The 24361-nt window shown below is 40.8% G+C and overlaps 1 long non-coding RNA gene across 3 annotated transcripts; it reads right to left on the bottom strand.

The window, feature by feature from the left end:
• Positions 1-11997: 11997 nt before the first annotated feature.
• Positions 11998-24303, bottom strand: LOC143695004 (uncharacterized). 3 transcript variants are annotated; one of them, XR_013183871.1, is made up of 5 exons: positions 24060-24303; positions 22010-22147; positions 21626-21740; positions 12597-12711; positions 11998-12138 (listed from the first exon to the last, which is right to left on the bottom strand). It is a non-coding gene; the product is annotated as an uncharacterized LOC143695004 (long non-coding RNA). The 3 variants fall into 3 exon arrangements; XR_013183870.1 differs by lacking the exons at positions 11998-12138; positions 12597-12711 and adding an exon at positions 16571-17609; XR_013183872.1 differs by lacking the exons at positions 11998-12138; positions 12597-12711; positions 22010-22147 and adding an exon at positions 16571-17609.
• Positions 24304-24361: the final 58 nt, after the last annotated feature.

The following is a 24361-nucleotide window of genomic DNA, read 5'->3' as shown; positions in this document are numbered from 1 at the left end:
TTCCTGCTCATTGCAAAGTCTTCAGTCAAGTCAATGTTGATGTCAGCAGTAAAATGCTTTCCCTTCCTCAAGGATCTCTAAACCACTGACTGAGCCATACAGTAACCTGAGGAAGTTTAGATGGGAAAGATGAGAAATGGAATGGACAAGCAGAGCACTTAACCCTGGTAAAGCCAAATCAGCTACAGGAAAGTGAAGGGAATTCAACCCCCCAAAGAGAAACCATTGTAGTTACAGTTAATTTTGCTTCTGAATTCATAGACCAAACTAAATATATTTACACTAATTATGTGGACAGGGGTATCATCTTTAAATCCCAATTTCTATCTTTTATGAACTCTGTGCCTTTTACAAATAGAATTTTCTGTCTGCCAAAAGGACTTCTAAAAAACCTAAAAAATCTGTTTTGGCTCTTTCTTAACTTCTAATTTCTTGTTCTTTGCTTGATGTATTCTGAAGGTGTCTCTATCAGGGGATTAATTTTCAGTGTCAGTAACTTAAAAAAAACCCATATAAGACAAGCCACTAGCAGAAAGAAAAGCCTGCTTTACACTTGTTTCCTAAAGCAACAGCCTGTGACATGCCAGGGCCAGAAAGCATTGATTATAAACAAAAAGGTGCCATCTCAGATTGCCACAGTGGACCTGGCTTTCAGAATCCTCTGACAGTGTGACACTTCCTACCAACAGCTCCTTTGTATGGGGAGAGCAGAACAAACAAACTGAACAAAACCACAGAAAAGCCTTGGAGGCAGCGACAGCATAATCCCACTTATTCATAGCTCAGCTGAAGTGCTGCCTGTAAAACCCTCTGCAGTGATTTATTTTGCTCTCATTTCAATATTGCCAAGAACCCTGCCTTCCTGCCACAAATCTGCCTCCCTTTGCCCACAGAATAACCCAAACAAATACACAAACGTTTACACTATAAATTCTGCTTTGGATTTAGGTGCCTGTGTTAAATTTGGTGTATATTTCCCAGCTCCCTCCTGAAAACACAGAGATCCTTCTACCAGTAGATGTCACCCGGAGCAGGGAAATGTCTGCGGCAGCCCTGGAGAATCCCGGTTATTCCCACCTGTGTGTCAAAGGCACCCGGCTCCCACCTGGGGTTTGAGAAGGAACCCCAAGAGGAGGTGGCCAAAGCACGGACGGTTCATCAGCATCTCTGCCTTCTGCCCCGGGGGCACGGGGCTGGGGGGACACGGTGACACAGGGTGACACGTGGTGACATTCAGTGACACAGGGTGACACATGGTGACATTCAGTGACACAGGGTGACACATGGTGACGCTCAGTGACACATGGAGACAGTGACACACGGTGCACTCTGTACAGCCATCGCGATGGTTTCACGCAAACCTGTTCCTCAGGCTGCGCCTCCAAGCAAAGCCTGCTGAAGGAAGAGCACAGGGAGATTCCAAAGGTAGGAGTTCCCAGATCTCTGGCACCTGCAGCCCTTGGCCCCGGTGATTATTCAAATTTGTCTGTCACAATCACTCCTTTGGATAAGGGAAGGTAATCCCCGAGCTGATTTCACTCTTTGCTGCTGTGAGCTGAGCCCAGGATCACCATGGTGGTGGTTTCTGACGAGGCACTGATCAGGCTGTGCAGTGGCAATATGGAATTTCAGGATGATTAAAAATTCCTACAAGAATGGTGGCTATAAACCAACTCTAAATGCCTCTGAAACCCACCCTCACCTGCACCCAGAACCATGAGAATCCAGCCCACACACCTTCACCTCTGTGCTGCTCTACCAAAAACCAGTTCATGGCAGAAGAAATCTCACTGGAAAAATATTTTCTCCACCAGTGAGTAAAATTCAAATATGAAGTTTAGGTGAGATATAAATGCTACACAAGAAAGACCATCAGCTCTACCAAATAGTCTAATTAATATGTTGTGTTATACCTCTTTACATCAGAACAAGAAAAAAAAATTCAGACTAAAAATGCAAAGGTAAATCTCCAGGCTTTCAAGCTCCCTACATACAAGGAAAGATGCATATTTCATCTTGAGTACTGCTTTCACCCAAAGCATCCTTCTGAAAAAGTATTCTGAATCTTTTATTTTGCTAGATCTTTGTTATTTGTATCTGGTACTATGCAAGGTTTTCCTCCTGTAATTCTTGGGGGAAGAAAACAGAGGTGGTGACAAGTAAGTGAAACCTCAAAGCTATAATTGATCAAAAAGTATTTGCTTCCACAAAAATGTCTCTTTAATATCTTCATCAGAATTTAAGCTTCAATGAACAACTTCAAATATGGATTCCTTTTTAAAAATGGAAGACCTATGACAAATACAGAAACAGCAGTGAACTCTCACAAAAACACCAACAAATTTGGTTTTGTGTGTTTAGTGAGTGAATGTAGAAGGAGCAGAGTACCAGGGAAATAGCTGGAAGGAGAATGGGGGAGAAATAGGTACAGGCTACTGTGTCTAGTCTTTGTAACAGAATTCTTTTCAGAAACCCAGCCTGCATCACATAAAGAAAACCCCTATTCAAAAGCCAGTTTGTTTGCACAGTCTAATTTGATAGAAGCATTTTGTGTGCATTTTTATTATGAAAGGTTTGCTTTTTTACAATGGGCAGCAATCTCTGCTTTGGAAGCAACTCCTGACCAAAGCAGGATGGGAAATTTTCCAGGTTTTGTCCAGAAAAATAGCAGTTCTTGCAGGACTTGTGCCCTGGCTCTGGATTTCACAAAAGGTTCCTTTCTTCCTTCCTTTCACTCCCAACAATGCACCTCCAGAGATCTGCCACAAAGGATTGTTCTGAAGTATATTTAGCACATGGTGGCAGGCTTGGCTGCTGGGATCAGTTCTTCTTCACTCTGAACTGATTCTTACATTTCTGAATGCAGCAGCTCATTCAGAATTCAATTCCTCGTTTTTCACAGCAGTGCAAGTTCAACTAAATTTTTTACAGGTTCAAAAATCAATCAGACAAACCCAAGACAGAAAAATCCATGAGATGTCCCAGTTAAAGCTCAAGTAGCAGCAATACTACAGTGCACTGGATGCTGTGAGGATGTACTGGAGGGCTGTCATGGGATGTTTTCCTGTTCTTTTAATTTCCTTTATAGTGGGCTCTGTATTGGGCTCTGTAGACCTCTGGTCTGGCTCATTATGGCTGCTCATACTTTACATTCTCATCAAGAAAGCTTCCAGGTGGGAATCGATGGCAGTGACCCCAGGAACAGCAGCTTTTTCTCCCTTTTGGTGTTTAAAGATGGATTTTCAAGGATGGATGAATGTGGTAAGGATATAAAAAGAACAATATTTTATGAACATAATAAAACTGGACATCATTAAGTTTAAAGGCTCATTTATCTACATATGAATATGCTTGCAGAGTTCCAAATCAAGGTTCCCCACTAGGAACCCTATCCCATTCCTGCTTGATTTTTGTCTCCAAATGATGCTGTTATTTTCTTTTTTCAGCAGCTCATTCAATGCAGAAGTCAAAGGAGTGTGATTTATTCTGGGTTCTCCACACTAAATAGCCCAGTGCTATTGTGTATGGACAGCAAGCACTTCAGAGAAATAAAAACAATTTTTTTTTGTCTAAATAGAAGTAACCCAATAAAACATTTAAATATATATAAGAATTAGAAGGGTTTTTTTTTCCATTGCAGTTTGGATCTAAATTATGAGCCCTGCTTTTTTGCCTTTTTACGCAGAATTAACCTTGCATATTTATATTTCTTTGAGGCACTTATTCCAATTAACAGGACACTGTGAAATGGCCAAAATTAAGGGATTCAAAAATCCAGGCTTGGATCTTATTGAAATTCAGGTTATCCAAATTTCCTTCAAGCAATATATTTTGTTTCAGTCCTGCTTTCTGATGGAACAGTGCAGTTTATTTTGCAGGTGATGGAAACGGACACAAAAAAAAAATAGCTGAAGAAAAGGGAAGATCCATGAGGTTAAGCATTTTTTTTACACATTCCCACTTTCTAGCAGTTACCAATATCCAAGAAACATCTGTACATACCAGTGAGAAACTTAGAGCATTAACTGCACAGCAAGATATAAAGATCTTTTTTAAAAGCTTCTAAGATACCTTCAAAAGCAGTGTGGGAACAGCACTGGAGTGTTATCAAGAAGGCTCTCAAACAGCAAATTCTGCTAAATATCCTAGAGCTTTATTGAACAGCTTGCACTGGAAGATAAAGGAATCAAGACCATCTATGAAACAATCTTAAAACTGATTTAGTAATTGCCTGTGAATGCAGCTCAGCCCAGGCTAGATGAGGCTCAGGAGACCTGAGACCCATCAGCTCCCCAGAACAGGTCATGAGCAGAGCTTTGAGTGATGCTGACCCTGCCTGGGGATTCCTCTCTGGGGAATAATTTTTTGCCACATTGCCACAAGATGAATCCATCACCTGGTAATTTTGTTCCATTTGTCAGGCACTGAGCAACCTCAGCAGGCAAAAACCAAATTAACCTTACAAAAGCAAAGCCCATCTCAGTTGAGATGAGGCAACACATGCACAGCCAGCTGAGCCTACTGACAAACACCAGTGTGGGGCATCCTGAGCCAGCACAAGCCTGTCTGAAACATCCCAGGCTGGGCTCTGACTCTCTGGAAATGCTAAACTTGAGCTGATTTCTTACCATTTCCAGCAGAAGGGGTGTCTATTTTAACACTTAGAGTCCTGTGAATCAACACTTCCCAGACTGCTGCTTTCTGGTCCAAAGCCAGAAGTGTACAAATGGACTTTTTACCTCCTTACTCAGTGGCCTTGTCCTAGAAAGGCTCCAGTCTCCTCATTTGCTAGTGCAGATATTTCTGAATTCTTCTGTTTCTTTTGATCTGCTCCTCTCTGGGTTTCTATTGCCAAGTATTTTCTCTTCATCTCTGTGTTCAAAGCCCAGAGCTGCAAATGCAGAAATTAATCACTTTGAGGCTTCTCTGTGTGGATGAGCACAGCCTGTGAGGACAAGCAGCCTGTGGTTCATTTCAGCACCATGGGCAGGCTAATCTGCTGAGCTGTGACCAGGGAAACTGGGAGCCTGCCCTGCACAAAGTGCCTGCAGCACCTGCCAGAGGCACAGAGTGTTCCCTGGTGCCAGTGCTGTATCTCCAGCTGCAGCACAGTCCCCAACATGTGACCAAGGGGAAGGAAGAAAGAATATAATCTCCACATAAATTCAACCACATAAAGTTAACCAGCACGTTCACAGATCTCACTGCTCTGACTGCCTGGCAGAGCTGACAGAATCCAGCTGATGTGGAGCCTTGCTCCCAGCCTCCTGACAGACATCTTTAGAACTGTGCTTGCTTGATTAGGGACAAAAAAATGCCATGAGTCCAAAATCACCTGCCATTTGCACGGGCTGAATATCTTCTGGTGAGGTCATGAAGCAAGAGGCTTGAAGATCAGAGGATAAACTGGCATCTACATGGCACAGTCTAACCCCAGTAACAGTACCCCAGAGTACTGAATCTGCACCAATGAAAAGCAGAAAACAAAACTTTTCTCAATTCTGTGAATGCTTTCTCATGAATTTTTATCAAATATCAAATGTTTTTTTTAAAAAAAGTAGATTTTAACACTCCTAAAATCAAGATCCACCATACCTTATCTACCCAGCTGCACTGCTGTGAATCTGCCAGCACAGCCAGGCCAGGGGGCAAGGGACACACATCATCCATACAGAACAGGCAGAGCTTTGTTTTGGGAGTATTCCCTAATTCCCCCAAATCTCTGACTTAGCATCACTCCCCTACAAACCCACAATATGCTTGAGATTGGATCAAGATTGAACAAACCAACGTGTTGGAACATATTTTGGAGGCAGGAGAGGAAGGGAAATGAGCATTGTTTAAGGAGTTGCCTTCCATCCCCTTTCCAGATAAAGCTGGAACGCTGAGTGGCCCAGCCCACGTAATTGAATCTAAACCACGACATGCACACTCCCTTCACACATTTCTCAGGAAAACAAAAAACAAACAGAAAACCCAACCTTCCAAAACAGAAAGGGAAGCTTGGGGTTTTACCAAACACTAACCACCAGACCATTACTACACTATGACTTCAACTGAATTGTTCATCAGAATATTCGTTCACTTTTAAATGCAAGAAAACCAACCAAGAAGACCTCAGCAAAGGTCAAATATTTGCTGATACACCTTGTATGTAACACAGCTCTGACCATGGAAAATTGAATCTAATCAGAGATATTGGTTAAACTACATGTGGGTGGATTTTAGGTGGGATGTAAGCAAATCAGATTAAGCCTGGGAGAAACTGCAGTGTGTGATTATCATGTAATAATTACTCAACGTTTTGACAGAGCTCAAGACTGGGCTCAGCCCAGCCCTTGACAATGAGGAGGCAGCATAAACATCAGGGTATGAAACTCCATCATTTCTGCTAATCTGCCAGAATTTCCTCTGTGGGAAGCCCATGAGCTTCTGATGAAAGCCCAGGGCTGCAAAAAAGAGAACCCCTGGGGTTCAGAGACAAGGTCAAGACCCCTGGAGAAGTCAGCTGCAGTAGAAATCTGTGAGGGTAACCTTTTGGAATTGGGTCACCACCAACTGTCCGCATGTGTGGAGCTCTTAGAGAAACCCATCTGGTCCTGGCATCCATCTGATCTGCTCTTCATGCTGTTACCACAGCAACTGACACTTAAATGGAAAATCTTTGAGCAAGCTGGATCTATAGACAGCCCTACCAAATCACAAGGCAGCAAAAGTGGATGCTTGAGGCGGGTCTGGGAGGCATTTAGCTGTGTATTTACCAAAAGGGGTTTCAGCCTTGTTTTCTGTTTGTTCTTTATCATTTGACAGAATAAGCATCAGCACACCAATTTTTCTTTATCAACAAGTCCTCTGTAGGTCAGTCACAGCAGTGATATCTTTCCATTTGGCCTGCTTTGCAGTCTAAATAGATCTTAAATATTTTGATTTCTTCATTGTTTCCATATCACACACAAATTGAACATTTTTTTTGCTGTAAACACAACTGTCAAGAGAAGTAATAATAGCCATGTGCTTTTTCAGAATTAAAAGATGCTTTACAAAAGTATAAATTCTAACTAGATCTTCCCAATGGCATTTAGATTTATTATGTTGGATTTGACCCAAATTTCTTCAATACTTTAGGGACACAGACCTGACATTCAAGTTCTTTGCAGGATGTTTTAATGTTTGGCAATACAGATGTTAAGATTAATTTTATTTTGAGGGAGGTAAAGCCTGTGTTTGTAGTAGAGGATATTACAGGGGCTGAACTAACCAACCTTAATATTCTCCCAGCTAACTCTGAAATATGCTTTATTTCTGTCTCTGGTATAACAGAAACCTGAGAACTAAACTTAAGTTCTGAGTTTTTGTAGCAGGACAAACGAGGGAGGGTTTTGCCCCGGACCATGAGCCAGATTTAGGCTCCAAAAGCAACACCCACACAGGCGCCATTGACACAGAACATGAAGGGAAGTGGGAGCTGGTGACTGAGGACAGGGGAGGTCACACTGGGACTGGCACTGCCTTACACAACCCACACCTTGAGCCTTTCAAACCAGTGCTGAACATTGCCAGGGGAAGGTGAACAGAGGAAAGTAACACCATTCAAATTCTTTTTCTTATTCTTTAAATGTGTCTTTGAAATTTCTTCTCTTATTACTCAAAGTCTACAAGTGACTGGGACTATTTTACATGTAAAATGTTCTGGTTTAGAGGTATTATGTGTTTCAAAGACGAAGAGGGAGGAGAGAAAGAGGCAAGGAAAGAAACTGAAAGACACCATTGTGAGAAGTGAGAAGCATCTAAGATCCCTGAACCTGAAATGGAGAAGCACATTTCCATAAAGTTTCACCATTACACCTTTTGCTCTCTAATTTCTTTCAATTAAAAGAACTGAAAAAACTTCCTGGCACAAAACCCCTCCTGAATACTATTTTGCAACAGTAACATTTTTCTTTAAAAATCCCAAATTACTTGCTTATTAATAACTCCTGAGTCAAACTTCTTTCAACTGGCTATTTAAAATTGTCAACAAAAGTCATGTTATGTACAGTTCTGGATTGGGGAAAAGTCAGTGGGGCTTTTGTCTTAATGTTTCCAACCTTTCTCTCACCCAGCCCTTCCCTACTCTGTCCTTGGTTACCAAATCTGAAAAGAGGAAGAAAGTCAGAGCAGCCACCATGATTTATTCAATCAGGAGCAGAACAGCGACCCATAAAAATTTCTGGCACAAACCTCCCTGTGAACACATTTGCATGTTTATTAGCTAAACTTTGCCGTCTGCGAGCACTCTTGTGAAAAAACAACAAACCATTAGTGCAAGAAATGGTAGAAAACACATTTTTAGAGGCCAAAAAATCTAAAGTAAACTGAACATTTTTATTGCTGGAAATGTTTGAGAATTGGCCTGTCCTTCTGAAAATCTAAAGAGTCCCAAGGCACAAATTCTATCAAAAGACAAATCTGAGTCTCGTCTTCTGAATTTGGACCAAATTTTGAAAATCCTAATTTGCAAATATAATACAGATTTTCTCTGTCAAATGGAAATATTCCAAGTAGGAGAAACAACCCAGCAGGAAGATATGATGTACAGGACATTGAAATAAGCCCAAATTCTTAAATAAAGTTGAGACATTTCAGGATTTTAGATGAAACAACCCTATGAATACAATTAAACTTTTTACTGTCCTCAGCAAGGTAAAAGCTATTGACATAACTAGGAAGGAAACTAAGTCATTAAGGAAGAAAACTCCAAACCTTAATTTGACCCTTTACTTTCAGTGATCCATTTAATAATACTTATACAACAATATTGAAAATCTGGTTTGGAGAAGCAGTATTCCATGGCATGCCCAGACTGCCTCTCTTCCTCAGCAGAAAATCACTACCCACCATTTTCAGTTTGTGAGGGCAGAGGACGATTATTCATATTCAATACCCTGTTAACAAGTGTTTGTTCTTGTCCTTCTCCAGTGACTTCACAGAGCTTTAATTGACAGCACAGATGCCACAGCTCCTGTCTCCAGCCCAAGCAATTGTTTGAAAAGCTTCTGAGTTATTTAACTGCTGGTGTTGACAGGAAGCTGGACATTTCTGCTCTGATGAGGGCTTTATCTTAAGGCTTCTCAGTCCATCTTACCTTCTGTTTTTTCCTATCTTACATACCTAAAATACTGCTAATGGCTGTGCACAAAAGGCTTCCCATTTCAACATCACATTTGCATTTTGCAGGAAGACTCTTGGGAATTTTTGAGATTGTCCCAGATTAGAGAGAGACCAAATCCATCACATGGCAATCAATTTTAATAGAGGCAAGATCACAGTCTCAACTTCTCCCTGTGTGTTCCCACTAAGATCACAGTGCCTTCTGTTCTCCCAAAGTCAGCTGTTAATACAAATTATATGCAGGAAAAAAAGGATCCCACCAGCAATGTGCTGGACATTTGTATTCCCAACAAGATCCTGTTACAGACTGTTAACAAACCTGGAGGATGCCAGTCTTACTTCACATATTGATCTGGTGGAGCCAGTACAAGGCACGTAGGCTTCTGCTCTGTATTAATTTGTACTATAACTCTTGGCACAGGATCAGCTGGCAATGGTCTCCCCCACGTTTTAAATAAATTATCTGAAGTAGTGATTGTTTGTTATCAGTAAGGGGGATTTAATAAACAAATATGCTTGATAAATCAATGTGCAGACAAATCCAGACATCCACATATAAATTAGTTTACTTTAACTTACTAAAATGAGGATGCTGGAATGGTAATGTTTCAATATACCAAAATAACATTACCAGTTTGTGTAAGCTGGCATGTTAAATACATCTCTGTCCATTCTTTGATCTTTACTGACAATAGTCAGTATCCTAAGGAAGGGCTAGGTTGGAAAGCCCAGATTGTTGTCTTTTTTCATAATGTCTTAACAGAATCAGTGAAATAAAATGATGAATTATGTTGTTATATCAACTGAACAGCTTATATAATGTACCTCTGTTCCCACAAAATTGAAATTTAGTGTTTTAACAATGGGCTTTACTCTTCCACTCACCTGTAAATGAGCACTACTGGAGCAGCACTGAGCCCAGTTCTGCCCTTTACACCAGCTAAATCTGTTTCCTCTTCTGTGAAATCACTGCTGCTTTACATCATTATGAATTAGGTCAGAAACAAACCCAGTGACTGCTCATTCCAGCTAGTGAAACACATGAAGAGTGGCTGCAATGACAGATCTGTAATAATGCTTCTCATCTGCAGTCAATTAAATTTAGACCGCGCAGAACTATAAGAAGTACACAGTGGAAATTTTTGGCAGGGTGACTGGCAAGCTGTAGCACATCTAACAAACTTGAAGACTTTTTAAATTCATCTTCCCTCTGAACTTTAATCAAAGGCTATAAAAAAAAATAATCCAGCTGAATACAATAAAAATTTAAACAGTGAAAATCATTAAAGCAGACACTTCTCGTTACCTCACGGTGACTTGCAGAAAAACCTTGTCAACGTCAGCTGCTCATCCCTGTGTTATAATCATAATTCACCTTGTTGGAACAAACAGCACGGGAATGTCTGCATCTGCTAAGCTTGTGTACCACAGGCAGATGTGAGAGGAGGCCAAACATGTTTTTATAAGTTACAAAAGAGAACAATTACTTCTACCGGAGGGGTAAGAGCTTTTGGAATGTGCTTTTGGACATAGGAGTGTCTTTTGAGAGCTACTGAATATATCTTCAAATGAAAACTATAAATTAAGTGTAATTATTTCTGACAGCTTGCATGAGAAAAATAAAGCATTTATCCTGTCATTGAGGTTCCCTGTCTCAGTGCTCTCTCAGGACTTTGGAATCATCCTTGTGGCATGTCCACACTGCCCTTAGCAAGACTTCCTTTGCTTTTTTCTCCACTACAATTACAGCTTTTTATAAAAGTACGTGATTTTCCTTCAAAAATTTGTGGCTAAAATATTTGTCAGTCCTTTGGCTGTTTTGATTTTGACAACTTTTCCAGCAAACCTCATCCCACAGCTGCAATGCGCCCCCTCAGTCCATACCCAGCAGCAATCACATCCACATCTTCTCCCCTCCTCACAAACCCCAGGCCTTTGTGCCCCTGCCCTCCCTGTGTATCTTTGATTTCATTTATCCTCACACTCTGCCCCAGAATTTCTCAGAATTCATCTGCTCCCCCCTTTGCACTTGTCAGTCCAGCCTTAGCTCTGGTTTTGCCTTTATTAAGTGCATCCCCCACCCCCTTGCCTTTTATTCACAGATCCTTTCCATAAAGGGCACGACTGATTCCTCTGCAAGATCTGCCTCACTAATTATATACTTAACACACATTTATCTGTTCCTACAGCAGGTTCCAGAGAGCAGGGGCTTTTCTTCTGTGCCTTGTCATTTAGAGCCCTGCCACTATCAGCCACTTCCCAATGACACTGGCAGCACCACTGTGCTGCAATTAGGAGGGAAACTTGCCAGCAGAGGACGGGGTTTAAACTCTTCTTGACAAAGAAAACAGCATTAGAACAATTGAAACAATTGGCTGACTCCCTGTTTACAGAACCCTAAGGGTTATCTGGGAACCCCAGGTGAAACAGGGATTGTCTGTAGATGTGGGATGGATGGTTTAGTTTGGACAACAACCAGTGACAAGGAAATGAGCTGGTGTAGGCTGTAAATTGTTCTCCATGTGGAACAAAGTGCACGGCCTGAATTTAGAGGCAGGGTGTTTTTAGAGAGATGGCACTTTAAAAAAAAAAATTATTGAAAATGTCCTTAAATATTACATCTGAAACATAGTGACTTATATTACCCTATTTTGCTCCAAAAAATAAATAAAAAATCCTAAGGATGATATAAAAAGCTGACAACACAAAATCTTTACTAACCCACATTCCTGCAGTGTTGTTGCTATGAGATCAGTCTGTCAGATTGCACAAAATCTAATGTAATGTGTTTATAATCCAGTAAATACATTTTTCAGGAGCGGGTTTCCACAAAAGAGCCCATCTCCAAGACAGAATAGACTCACTCTTACCAAGCTCAGCCCAGCAGAAACCCAGCAGGAAAGGACCAAGGAAGAGAGAGGGTTGTTCAAGTAGTTGGAGTTGTTCAATGTAAAAGAATTTCAGTGATGTCCCTGGTCAGTGGAATAACTGAAATAAATAGGAAGTAGAGCCCAAAACCTGAGTCTAGAAGAAGCCAGAAAAACTTTTTTCCAGAGCAATATTTCTGTCATGGAAGGGAGATCAGCTACCCTGCAGACCAAAACAGGGTAAGAATATTCTGGTTAGAGAAAACCAGATACATTTAAGATTTTTAGACTGGACTTATTAGATAACAGAAACAGCAAACACATTTATGTTGATACCATTTATGCTGATATTTTGCATAGTTTCTGACAGAATTTCAGAGGTTTTGATCAGCATTTGCCCCCCAGGGTTTCCACAAACAGGTTCCATGCAGTATTTCTGGTGGAGTCACATGCACAAGGGCTCTGGAAATTTTCAGCAGGCATCAGCAAATGTATCTTAAGTTTGCATTTGAGAAACTAAATGCAAAAATCCTGTTTTTCAGATCACCAGCAGATTTGGTTGATAAGAAGATAACTTACTCTGTGTGTGGCTTTGGGCTCAGAGAGTTCAGTAGAGCCTATTATGGAACTCTGGTTCCCATCTCTCCTTTGTGTAACCTCCTTCCCTTCATTGCACTGAGTTTCTGAGTATTTCCTATAAGGAGGAGAACAGATGGGTAAGAGACTCCAGTGGGGCTAATGACACTGAATTAAACTCAATACTATTATCTGAGCTCTTTATCAATGTTTTGAGAGGAGATAGCTTATTAAGAGATCCAAACCTACAGCTGTAGGACAGGGTAATCTGACCTGAAGGAAGAGGCCAAATTCAAACTTTTCAATCAAGAAGTTTACCTATATTAAATTTCAGAGTGGGTTCTGCAAAGGGTTTGTGTGAGTTTTTCTCCAGAAGACAAGCTGATGAAATAGTTTATGCAATACATGGAAATGGCAGCTGTAATTGTTTCAGGAAAGTATCAAATCAATTTTTATACGGGTATTTTTCAGATGAACAATCTTAGAATGTATTCAGTTTCCCTTACCTTCAGGAACACCATTTGCAAAGGTGAACTTTCACCTGATGTGTTGATTACTTCCTCAGCACAAGCTGAAGCTATCTTGCTTTACATGAATATTGATTATGCATTTAATTAAAAAAAAAAATCCCCTCTAATCTTTTTAAGTGTCATTCTGGTGTTTTAGAGAAAGTTTCACCATTTCATTGATCGTTTTCAGATCAATTTTATGAGCAAGCACAGGAGAATAGTTGCCATTATCTCTGCATGGATTGAAACTCATCAACACTGCAGAACATTTTGTAAAATAAGTATCAATGATAATACTGGGGATTGAAATCATAAATTGACCAGCATTGGACCTAATTCAGCAAAAAAAGATGAAATACCTGAACAATCCTTAAAGCAGGAAGCCATGCTCCAAGGAGACTCTTGGCAGTTTATTTCACATAAGTTGTATCTAACTGGATGGAAAAGATGCATTAGTGTACAAGGAATTACCACTGCCAGTACAGGTGAGGAAATAATGAAAATGTGATTGGCATAAATCATTCAGAAATCTTCCTACACAATCCTGATCCATATATTAGATTGCCTGGCATTCCAGAGCTGAGAAGTACTAAGGTCAGACTTACTCTAGAGTACTGTATTTCTTTACACATTTTATTGTAAATAGAAAGTAGAATTCTGATCCCACGGGAAATTCCAACATTTTGACATTTATTTTCAGTGCAAATAACAAACATACAGGGTTTGAATCACTGAAACTCTTATATGCAATAGTACAGGAATATCAAAATAATGTAAATATCATAGAAGTTGAAATTAAATGAATAAAATGCCAATATAAAATATTTCAACATTGCCAAAAAGAAATAAAGTAAAATTATTCATTTTGATATTTTCCTATCAAATTTAATCTAAATCAATGTATTCACTTAAGATGATTCATTTCTGATGAAATTGCATTGTCTGAGTAGAAAATTGGGTTGTTTTTTTTTCAGCTCAGTCTCATTATTAAAGATTGATCAGATTGTAAAAGCGTTGGGGAAAAAACCATTAGGAATTCAGCTTTTGCAAACTTACTATATTGAGGTAATTTTGATTAAAATTTCACCATCCCCAAGAAGGAAAAGCAAATAGTCACAGTAATTGTCAATCATATGCAAAGGACTTACAGGTGGCTCTAAAGTGACTTCATAAGAGATAAGTAACTGAATTGCTGACATGAATAAAACCATTTGAACACAAGTTCTGTCTTTTCCTCTGCAGCTCCTGTGGTTTTCCACCCTCAGCAGCAGCCCCTGCTTTGGTCACTTTTCCAGTGTAATCCTGCCTGTGAGAATTTAGAGCTGCTCTGTTGTACCAACACCACAGTGCCCAATTTACTATCCTGGCAGGGAGATAAATTTGTGTGTCTGACTTCCTTTTTACCAGTTCAGTTCTAGTTCCTGCACCTTGTTTGTCCTGTATCACCTTGCTCCCCCTTCTCTTCTAATTGTAATTTCTTCATTCATACCTCTTTTTAATCATCCCTCACTTCCTTCTTTAGCTTTTCTGCTTTCTTACAAAATACTCTGCAGAATTTGTGCTGTCACAGCCTAGAAAAGTTCTTCTCTCTCCCCAGGAATAGTCTCCTAACTCATTGACCTGTCTCTCATCCTGCATTAAGCTTAAACACTTCAAGACTCTTTGGGGAAAGAAACTCCACATTTATATAAATGGCAAGACTTCAGCAGTATTCAGAAAACAAAGAATAAATGAGCAGAAACTTTCATTCTGTAGGGAAGGCAATTTAACTCTACACCAAGCTAATTAAGGCAACTCATGAAGATAAGGGATGCCTTCTGTTCAGATGTTGCTGTGTTTTATCTACAGCCTGTGCAGTTTCTGTACAGACACGATACATCCACTCCCCAGGTGCAAATGGAGATCAGACCTCAAGTGTTTCAGTGTCCTTGGCTGATTGTTATGATGGTTCTTTCACTAACCCTGCAAAACGGGAGTAAAATTAGCCTGAAACAACAGATTACCCTGGAATTGCTAATAAAGCAATAAGGAGGACAAATAAAAGAACTTAGTGTAACATTCTGGCTGTTGCCCAACTTTTGGTGCTGTTGTGCATGGAAAAAGTCTGTCTTGGAAGCACAGTTGGACCTATTCATAAATACTGAACCTTTCCTCATCTCATGCACCACTAAACTTCTTGCAGATGCTTAAGTGGCTTAAGCAAAGTACTGCAAAGAGCAAAAACATCAGTGAGAAGTGGCTTTGGTTTCCAGACAGAAGCAGCACATTTGGCCCTCAGATGCAGTGGCTTTGTGAATGCCCCAGCACACTTCCCAAGCTGGAATTGCTAAGTTCATCCTCCTGAAATATGAAAGTATTTCTTACCATACAATCAGCATTTCTCTAGTCAAATGTGTCTGTTTCCAAACTTCTCTCTCAAGGAAGTTTCTCCTCTCCTTGAGTCCATGTAATTAGCCCAGGGTGGCCCTGCCTTGTTCCACCCTAAATTCCTGATGGTATTTCTATACCATAATTGTGAACATTTATCACCAGCAGTTCTCTAGGCAGTCTTGTGACTTGGACAGCAGAATGTAACTGGTGTTTAGCATTTGCTTTGTACACTTCCCAAGTGCTAAACAACCTTTCATTACCTGCACTTGGCAGCTGCCCAGGAAACTTGGGCTTCTCAAACCCATGTGAGTCTGAGAACATTACTAAAATAGTCTTCTCAGATTCCTGGATTTTCATTTACTTCTGCTGCAACAAAAGTATTTCTTTATTTTTTCAGACTGAGAAAACCTCAGAAAGCTGGTGGCACAATGTCTGCCCCTTTCTACATGGCTGCTGATCACCTGGTGAGCTGGACCTGCGCAGCAAAACCTTCCAGAGAGTCCTTTAGGTCAGTTCCAGCAGATGAGGTTGCCTAAAACTTAAAGCTTTCCATTTTGTATGTAATCTAAGTGTATTGTTTGTGGTTGCTTTTGAGTGAAATAGTTGAATGTCATCTCAGGAAAAGAGATTCTCGTGTTTTACTCGTTAGGGAAGGCCACAGCCTGCACCTTTCCAGAGATACAAGATAAGTCCCAAATGGAGGGATTCAGTGATCTATCATTATGTTAGGTATTTTTCCCAACATAAATCACCACCCAGTCTATTGGGTGCTGTATCAGGAGTGGGCTCAGCAGATAAACTGCAAGCCCTGGCACACTCAGTGCTGAAAAACCAAAACCAAAACACAGCAGCACACAGGAATAAACAGAGCAACAACAAAGGGCTGGGGAAATACCTGAGACACTTCTTGGCTTGATGTGTTTCTCTGGTTTCACACTGCTGTCTTCTCATGCTATGTGTGAAGTGCTGTTATAGATTATAGCCATTAATAGCACTATATAACAGCAATGACAGGATCAGCATGCTAGAGAGAGGAAAGAAAATGTAAAAGACAATTGTCTCATATAAAAGAGCAAGTCTAATAAATTGGCTATGACTTATTTATTCTTAATTACAGATGGCTTATGACCTTCAAAACATAAGTATTTTTCTCATAGTAAAAGCAGCACATACAAATCAACTCATCCATTTATGTACTTATAGGATTTAAAACTTTAAAGTGGGGATTTTCACCCTTTTAAACTCTAATGACTCCAGTGATGCTTCCATGTCCATTTAATGAGGAATGCTAACGAAGCCAGTGCCTGGAAACAGTGAAAGGTCAAATTTCCCAGTTGTTTGGGATGAGACAAACACATATTCAACCACCCAGACCAAATGGGAAAAAGCAAAAATGTGAACTTGCACTCTACAGCTCCTAGATTTAATCTTGGCCACAGGGAACAGGACAAAATAACAAAAAATTGCTCAGGACAAAATAACAAAAAATTCCTCCTGGTCTTTAGGATCTTTTCTAACACTAGTTTTAACATAGCTGATGTGCTTCTAGGAAACACTGAAGTTTTGACAAGTTCACATGTTTTACTGCTAACTAGACTGCTAACCTAGTGCAAAATGTAGACCTTACTCTAGGAAAATCTCCTAGAGATTTTCTTCTTTTTCCTTAGTTCTACCTCAGTGTTTTAATTTTTTTGCTCTGCCACCACTACACCTTTGGGGCAGTCACTTCATGTCTTGCATTCCCATAGTGTTCCACGATGCTGTGATTTTCCCTCCATAAACTTTTCCAGGAAATGGAGTTCTGTAACTGTGACTGTAGCTCCTTTCTTATCTTCACATCTCAGACTGGAGCTGCAATAAAGCTCAGGAGTTCTCAGGACAAGAAAAGCTGCCTGGAGAGATCAGCTCTGCTCACTCTGTGTTCTTGGACTGAGTGCTGTAAAAAGCTTGTCCAGATGCAGCCATCTCACAGGTTGCACAACACAAGGTGACTCCCATACCTTTAACATCCCAGCAGGGACACACCCATGCATCCAGAGCCATGGATAAGTCAGCAGAATAATAACCTTCCCCACATTGAGCTCGTCATGGAGATGGAGAAAACTCCTGTGAACTTCAGCAGTGCACAGAGCCAGGCCTGTGAGAGCAGGTGTGAGAGTCTGATCAGCCCTGAATCATGAACTGCTGCCCTTCAGTGGCTGCACTGTGCTGCAAAACTGCTGCATTATTCATTCAAAGCCATGGCGCAACTTCCTTCTATTGATCGGGGATTTAAAGCTGGCTCCAGCGAAGGGAAGGGTCAGAAAACAATTACTAAGGGCTCCACAGGGCCCCACAAAGCTGTGTTAGATAACACCAGGAGTCACTCCCTGTACTTGCCCCATAACCTCTGCCTGGGGCCACCACTACTCTCCACCAGCTCTGCCAGCTAAATAGGGGTTATGGGGTTATTGCACCTCTGGCTCTGGGAGTGTGCTGTGTATGTGTACAAGGAGGAAGGAGGATTGGGTTTTTTTCCTCTTGCTACATAGGTAGATCTCTCACCATTTTCTGGGAGAAAATATTTAAATCAATGGTGTGTCTGAAGATTAAATCCACAGGCAGAGGCTTGTGCAGTGCATTTTGAAATTAACCTCTGCTTAAGAGCAGTGACAAGCAATCATATAGATCTGCACTTGTAATCCACTTCTACATGCTCACTTTAGTGAAAACAGATACTTTAATAACATTCTCTTATAAATATCATTGCTGCTCCTAGAGAATCCAGTTGGTATTTTGTAATTTCTCACACCCTGTCAATACAACCCTCAAGCAGCTTTCAGATGCAGAGCTGATCTCCACTGCCCTCTGATACACCTGCACACACCCTCTGAGACTTCAGGTGTTACCAAATTCTTACTGAGGGCAGAGTACAAATTGCAGCTGCCCTGGAATTTGTCTAGCAGATTTCCCTTAGTGCCCAATGCACCCTAAGCTGTGCTGTTCAGATTTAACAACCTCTAAAATGCTATTCTAAACCAGATTTCCCTTACTATGTTCCTAGGCAAAGCTATGAGCTTTCACTTTGGATTTATTCTATTTGAGAAGCTGCATTATTTTTTCTTCCTCAGCTTTCCCTAGAGCCACATTAGATTTTAATATTTCAACCACAGAAGAATAGCAGCTTACTAATATTTGTGAAGGACACAGAGGCCACCAGAACTCCATGGGACTCATCCTCTCCTGCCTATATTTCATTGAAATCATCACAGAATCACAGAGTGGTGTTGCTTAGATAGGCACTAAAGAGCATTTAGTTCCAGCACATCTGCCATGGGCAGAGACATCTTCCACTAATCCAGGTTGCCCAGAGCCTTGTCCAGCATGGCCTTGAACACTTCCAGGGAAGGGACATCCACAGCTTCTCTGAGAAATGTGTTCTAGAGCTTCATGACCCTCACAAGCAAGGATTTATTCATAACCTCTAACTTAAACCTACCCTCTTTCTGTTTAAATCCTTGGTGTCCCTTAGTCACAGACCCCACATGCAGCAAGGATTTGGGATATCCACCTAAATAGGCTTCAGTGTGATATTTGCCCTGAGACAATGACTTGCATTTTGTTGGAGGTGTTTTTTTTTAGATTTATTTTTAAATACAAGTGGAAAGACTAATATAAATCTAGCCAAGAAAGGAGTCAGGCTTCCTGATTCCTAATGTCTATCTTAAAAGCCATTTTATCAATTCTGGTGTGATAGCTATGTGAGTATTCTGCAATAGAGTAGAAAATAGAAGTAACAGAAAAGTAGAAAAAAGAGGTAATTCTACCTAGAGACAGAGCAATCCACACCCCACATTGCTGTGAAATGCTGTGATGAAGGTTTTCTTTTTCAAGTTCCTGGTTCCAATCTCTTCTTTGACTCAAGAGAAAATGGATTTGACTCTGATTCCACCACCCACAGGTCTGTACCAGAACCATGAGAACAGAACTATCAGAACCAGAGAGAGCAGATCAACCAGCCCTGGTTTGATTTGACAACTTAGCTCCTGGGAAGGAGGTGGAGACCTCTTTACCTCTGGTGGTTAATTAAAAGAAGTTTCTGTACTTTTGGAATGACTTTTGTTCCTTGGGAATGAAAGATGCAGCTGAAGGTGTCAGATAATCCATAACACATTAGCTTCTTTTCCACCTGCTCCACAACACTCCTGAATAAGCCTCACCAAAGGACCAGGATAACAACAGCTCAGTGAAATAAAAATTGGTCTGTGAGCCTCATTCTGAGTGCTCCATCTCTCTATCTATAAGTCTGATGCTGTAAAAAAAGGGGAGACCCCACCCAACAGGGGTGCAGGGAGAAGCACCAGAGCAGGTGACTCCACCATCCCCAGCCTTCCTGGCTGCTTGCACTGCTTGCCCCTGGCTGCCCAGGGCACCCTCACCACACAGAAACTCAGTGGGGCACTAATCCCAGTTAATCCTGGGAATTATGGATGAATGACACCTATGAACAGTGATTTAACTGCTGCTGCTGCTGCTTTATCTGAAATTCTGCATCTCCCTGAGCACAGCAGCAGCAGCAGCAGGAATCCTCTCCTGGCCTGAAGGAGAGCAGGAGTGCAGCAGCTTTGCTGTTGGAAAAGGAGACAGAAGGAGACAGCAGAAACAGTGGCCCATATTGTGAGTTTTGTAACAATTTGGTCTACAGTCTGTATCTTAAATGTGTTCCTTTTTGTATTTTTCCTGTTTGAGATACACAGGAAGTAATAGAATTTTTGCTCTGGGTCACTTGGTGATTCCCTAGAAACACATTAGAACAGCCTTTGGTAATCAGCTCCACTGCAAAGCCAATGAAAGCACCCCAGAGTCACTATTATATTACACAGGAAACAATTCAGCAAGATTGGAATTATTTTATTAGACAGTGAAACAGAGTCTATTTGGAGATGCTACCTATTTTAAAATTCAGTGATTATCTGAATTGGTATTTTCTTTGTTACTTAGGAGAGACAATATTTGAAAGGGGCTGGAGAGAAATAAGTATTGCTTTTCTTTTTGTTTCTGTTTGGGTTTTTTTTTAAAAAAACAACTCAAGCTCTCTTTTTCTTTCTTATGAATTCATTGTGGGAGAAATTATAAATAGAGTCTGGAGATAAAAAGGAAATAAAACTAATAAGTTTGCTTGATTATTTACAGCAGATAAGACCACTGCATAGCTCTGGCTACAGCTCATGTAAATTCAGCTCCCTGATTAGCAGCATCCTCACAGGTTCTTTTAGTTTTCTTAATCTAACATGCCTTCACATAACCCCAAAAAAACTCTCTACAATACAAATGGACTCTGAACATATTGTGATGCTTCTAAATCCCACAGACACCTATGTAAATAAACAATTACACACTCAATCCTCTCTGCATGCACCACAGTGGGTGCTTCAGGAGACAACACACACATTCCTTCTCTGAAAATACAACCCATTTGTAATGTGAGCTTTATAAGTGCTGGATTTAAACTTGAAGCATATTCAGAACACAACTAAAATCCCATTAAAATGGAAATGAATTTTCTGACTCCTATTCTTCTATCAAAATTTTTTTCTCAGTTTCCCTCATCTTCAGTGGGGTTTCAATTCAGCATTTGTACCTTCCTATTCAGTCTAGGAGAATAAGCAGTATTAGCAAGGTGGAAGCTTATATTAAGGCATAAAAGCCTGAGTATTTTTAATAGTGCTAGGAAGGCACACATCAGGTTACATCAGCACAGCTTTCTTTTAACCATGTCACAGCTTTTGCAGAATAACAATTTCTGTAATGTGAGGTTCATAAGAAAGGGATGTGAAAGCATTCAGTTAATTTGAGGCTCTCAACACATCATTTGCCATAAACAGGTTCAGGCAACCAGGCCTTACAGAGAGAACCAACAGCTCTTGCCTGCTTAAGCTCTCACCCACCCTCTTTACACTCCCCCAGCCCAGGTAAGATGAAATGTTAAATTGTTGTGTGTTTAATCCAGACTTTAGCAAGGCCAGTGCAATCCTGGCTCCAGCATCACCACGTGCTGCTTCTATGGCTCCAAACTTCCCCATCCCTTCTCCTTAGCAACACTTTCTACCCTCTTTCCCACAAAACATGTGTAACCACAAACAACAACTGAAGCAGGGGCATTTCAAAGCTTACCATAGCTCAAGCAAGATCCTTTTCAGGAGACTTATGCCTACTTTAAGTAAGCAAATGCATTGAATGAACTTCAGAGTCTCTGTTTTGTTTCCTGTGGCTTCTCTGATGTTTATTCCTGTAGAAGGAAGAAAGCCAATATTGACGTTGCAGCCAGAAGCCACTGAAATATGTAATGTAGCAATACAGATATATCTTGTTATCTATATTCATGTATACACACCCCCTCACCATCATCTCATCTGACTTCAGCTATAAAACTGTATTTGTCATTTTTCCTCTGCCAAGAAAGTGAGCGAGATGGGACAGAATTTCTCAGCAGCCAAGGGCAGAACTTGGGACAAGCAGCATTTTGGGCAAGGGAAAGGGCAAAAGTAAAGCCAGGACCTTGCTGTGCAGGGTCTGATGTCCCCCAGAGATGAATTGTTCCACAGGGGTGTTTGGACAGCAGGCCCATGGCTGGCTGCAGCAAGGACACAGGCAGAGATGCCCCATCTTGTTTGCCTGCAGAGGGAGCACTTCAATCTTAGCCAAAAAAAATTAAAAAAAAAAAAAGAGGGAAAAATGATAAATTAAAGCTAAATTTTCATTAAAGGAAAAGTATTACCTATCTGAATGTGAAAGAGCTTCCATCAAGTAGCCCTCTGCTGAGGAACAGCCTTGCTGTTTCCAGGAGTGTTTCCACACTCACTTCATGCTAAAAGTTGTCCCCCACTGATGCAATGAAATGGGGGGCAGCATATGCTTCATACATTTTTAAACACTAAAAAGTATTGTAAACTTTCAAATTTTGTTAGAATTGTTGCAGATGATGAAGGACCAACTCTAGCTGGAGATGTCCAGCTCCAACTTTGCTGGCAGATGTGCTTCCACCTCTAAGTGCTCAGAGGTTACTTTGGGGTTGGTTGGGACCTTCCCCACACATTTCAGTTTTTTGGAATACACAATGTTTCAGTGTTCTGCCATTCCCACAAATGCACAAACCCGCTGCCAGCCACCAGCACCCCTGCTCTGCTGGATTTCTCACTGCATTTTGTGGGCTGGGTGACTGAGACACTCAGAAATGGATCAAGCCATCCAAATGCCCAGGGGCTGCCACGAGAACAGCACAGCAGCTTCTCCTTTGTCAGGCATCAGCTCCTTTCAGCGTGCAGGGCCAGAGCACAGGCACAGAGGAGAAAACCATGGAATAACTGTCAAAGGCAGCCAACATCAATTACAATGGACTGCAGGTGAAATTGCACACGACACTTTCTCAAAGCAAATCACCTTCTCCTATAAAGAGGCTTTGTGTCATTTTGAAATTCTAATGATTTGCGGAGAACTCGATATCAAGAGGAAAAAAGGAAAAAAAAATCAATTATTTTCCACAGCTGGCCAGTGGACTCAGATGCTGCTGTGGCACAGAGGGGCAATGACAATGACATGGCTTTTTCCCTCCTGTTAGCAGAGATTATGCTGCATTAGATGGCATTGAGAGGGTGGAGAAAACTGGAATGCTTCTAAGACAGTGATGTATTGTAAAGCTGGATGAGCTAATTTTAGACCATTTAAACTCAGATATTGGCAGCAGTTTTTCTGAGAGCTCAGTTAAGGCTAATTTACCACAAATCAGCCGCTGAACTCATCCTGCAGATCACAAAAATGTAAAACTACCATGCACTTAGAGGATAAAGAAAATACTGTGCTGGTTCCTGCAGGTTACATAAAAATGCTTTTAGAGGCAGTAATGCCAAGAGGACATGACTTGCATTTTTATACTTATGAATGCTCTTCCACAGTAATTAAAAATTACATACCCCATTAAATCACTTAGTACATACCTTAAAGCATATGATGCAGAGGTTTCTTGAAAAAGCCAATTACACAGTGTAGCTCTGTACAAGGCCAATGCTTCAAAGCAATTTTCTGATTTTATGAGTTACATATGCTTCAGAAAGGGAGATTTTTTTTTTTATTACTGGCAGGAAGATACACTGCAAATAAGATACAAGCTCCTACTTTATTTTTTCGTTGCTGCCGTGAATTAAAAATTTCATTGCATATCTGAGCTTTAGCACAAACAGTAACACTTCACTGGAGAGGTCTTTTAATGTGAGAGGATCCTTTTCATGCTGAACCTTCTTGTAAATAAAGCAGTAGTAATGATTAAATGATGGAGAGGAGTTTTGGCATTGTTGCCTTCTCCCACCAAAGAACATTTCTGCCAGAATCCATGGGTGGGAGAAGCCTTGAGTCCTTGCCATGGAGCAGGATACTGAATTACTCTTGCAAGACTGCAGAGTCTGACTGTGCATGTCATAGGAAACATTCAGATTTCTTTCCTAGGAAACATTCAGATTTCTTTCCATCATCTCTGTTTAGCCAACACTGTTTTGCTCTTATGACACTTCAAGAAAATGAGCTCTATTTGTCTACATAAAGATATTTTTCTTACCCAGATTTGAAAGAGGAACAGTTTCACTGGAAACTTCAATTTCATTTGGTCAGGGTAGGGTTCTTTCCTTTGTTTCAGCACTGAGAGGCTCCCAGACCAGAGCACTGAGAGCATGAGCCCCAGAGTTTCAAAAGCACAGGAGTTGGGAAAAAGGCTCAGGTTCAGTAAAATCCTTCATGAGGAGCAGCAGACACTGCTGGCAGCACAACACCCAGCACTGAGGGGGTCTGAGTCCAATAGAAACCCACCTGAAATGAAAAGCAGGAGAAACGTCAGGATGATGTTTACCTGAGAGCTGAGGA

The sequence above is a fragment of the Agelaius phoeniceus genome, chromosome 11, assembly GCF_051311805.1.
Source record: "Agelaius phoeniceus isolate bAgePho1 chromosome 11, bAgePho1.hap1, whole genome shotgun sequence".
In the NCBI taxonomy this organism is placed as follows: Eukaryota; Metazoa; Chordata; class Aves; order Passeriformes; family Icteridae; genus Agelaius; species Agelaius phoeniceus.
The sequence above is the reverse complement of the archived record's forward strand: the minus strand, read 5'-3'. Positions and strand labels throughout refer to the sequence as shown.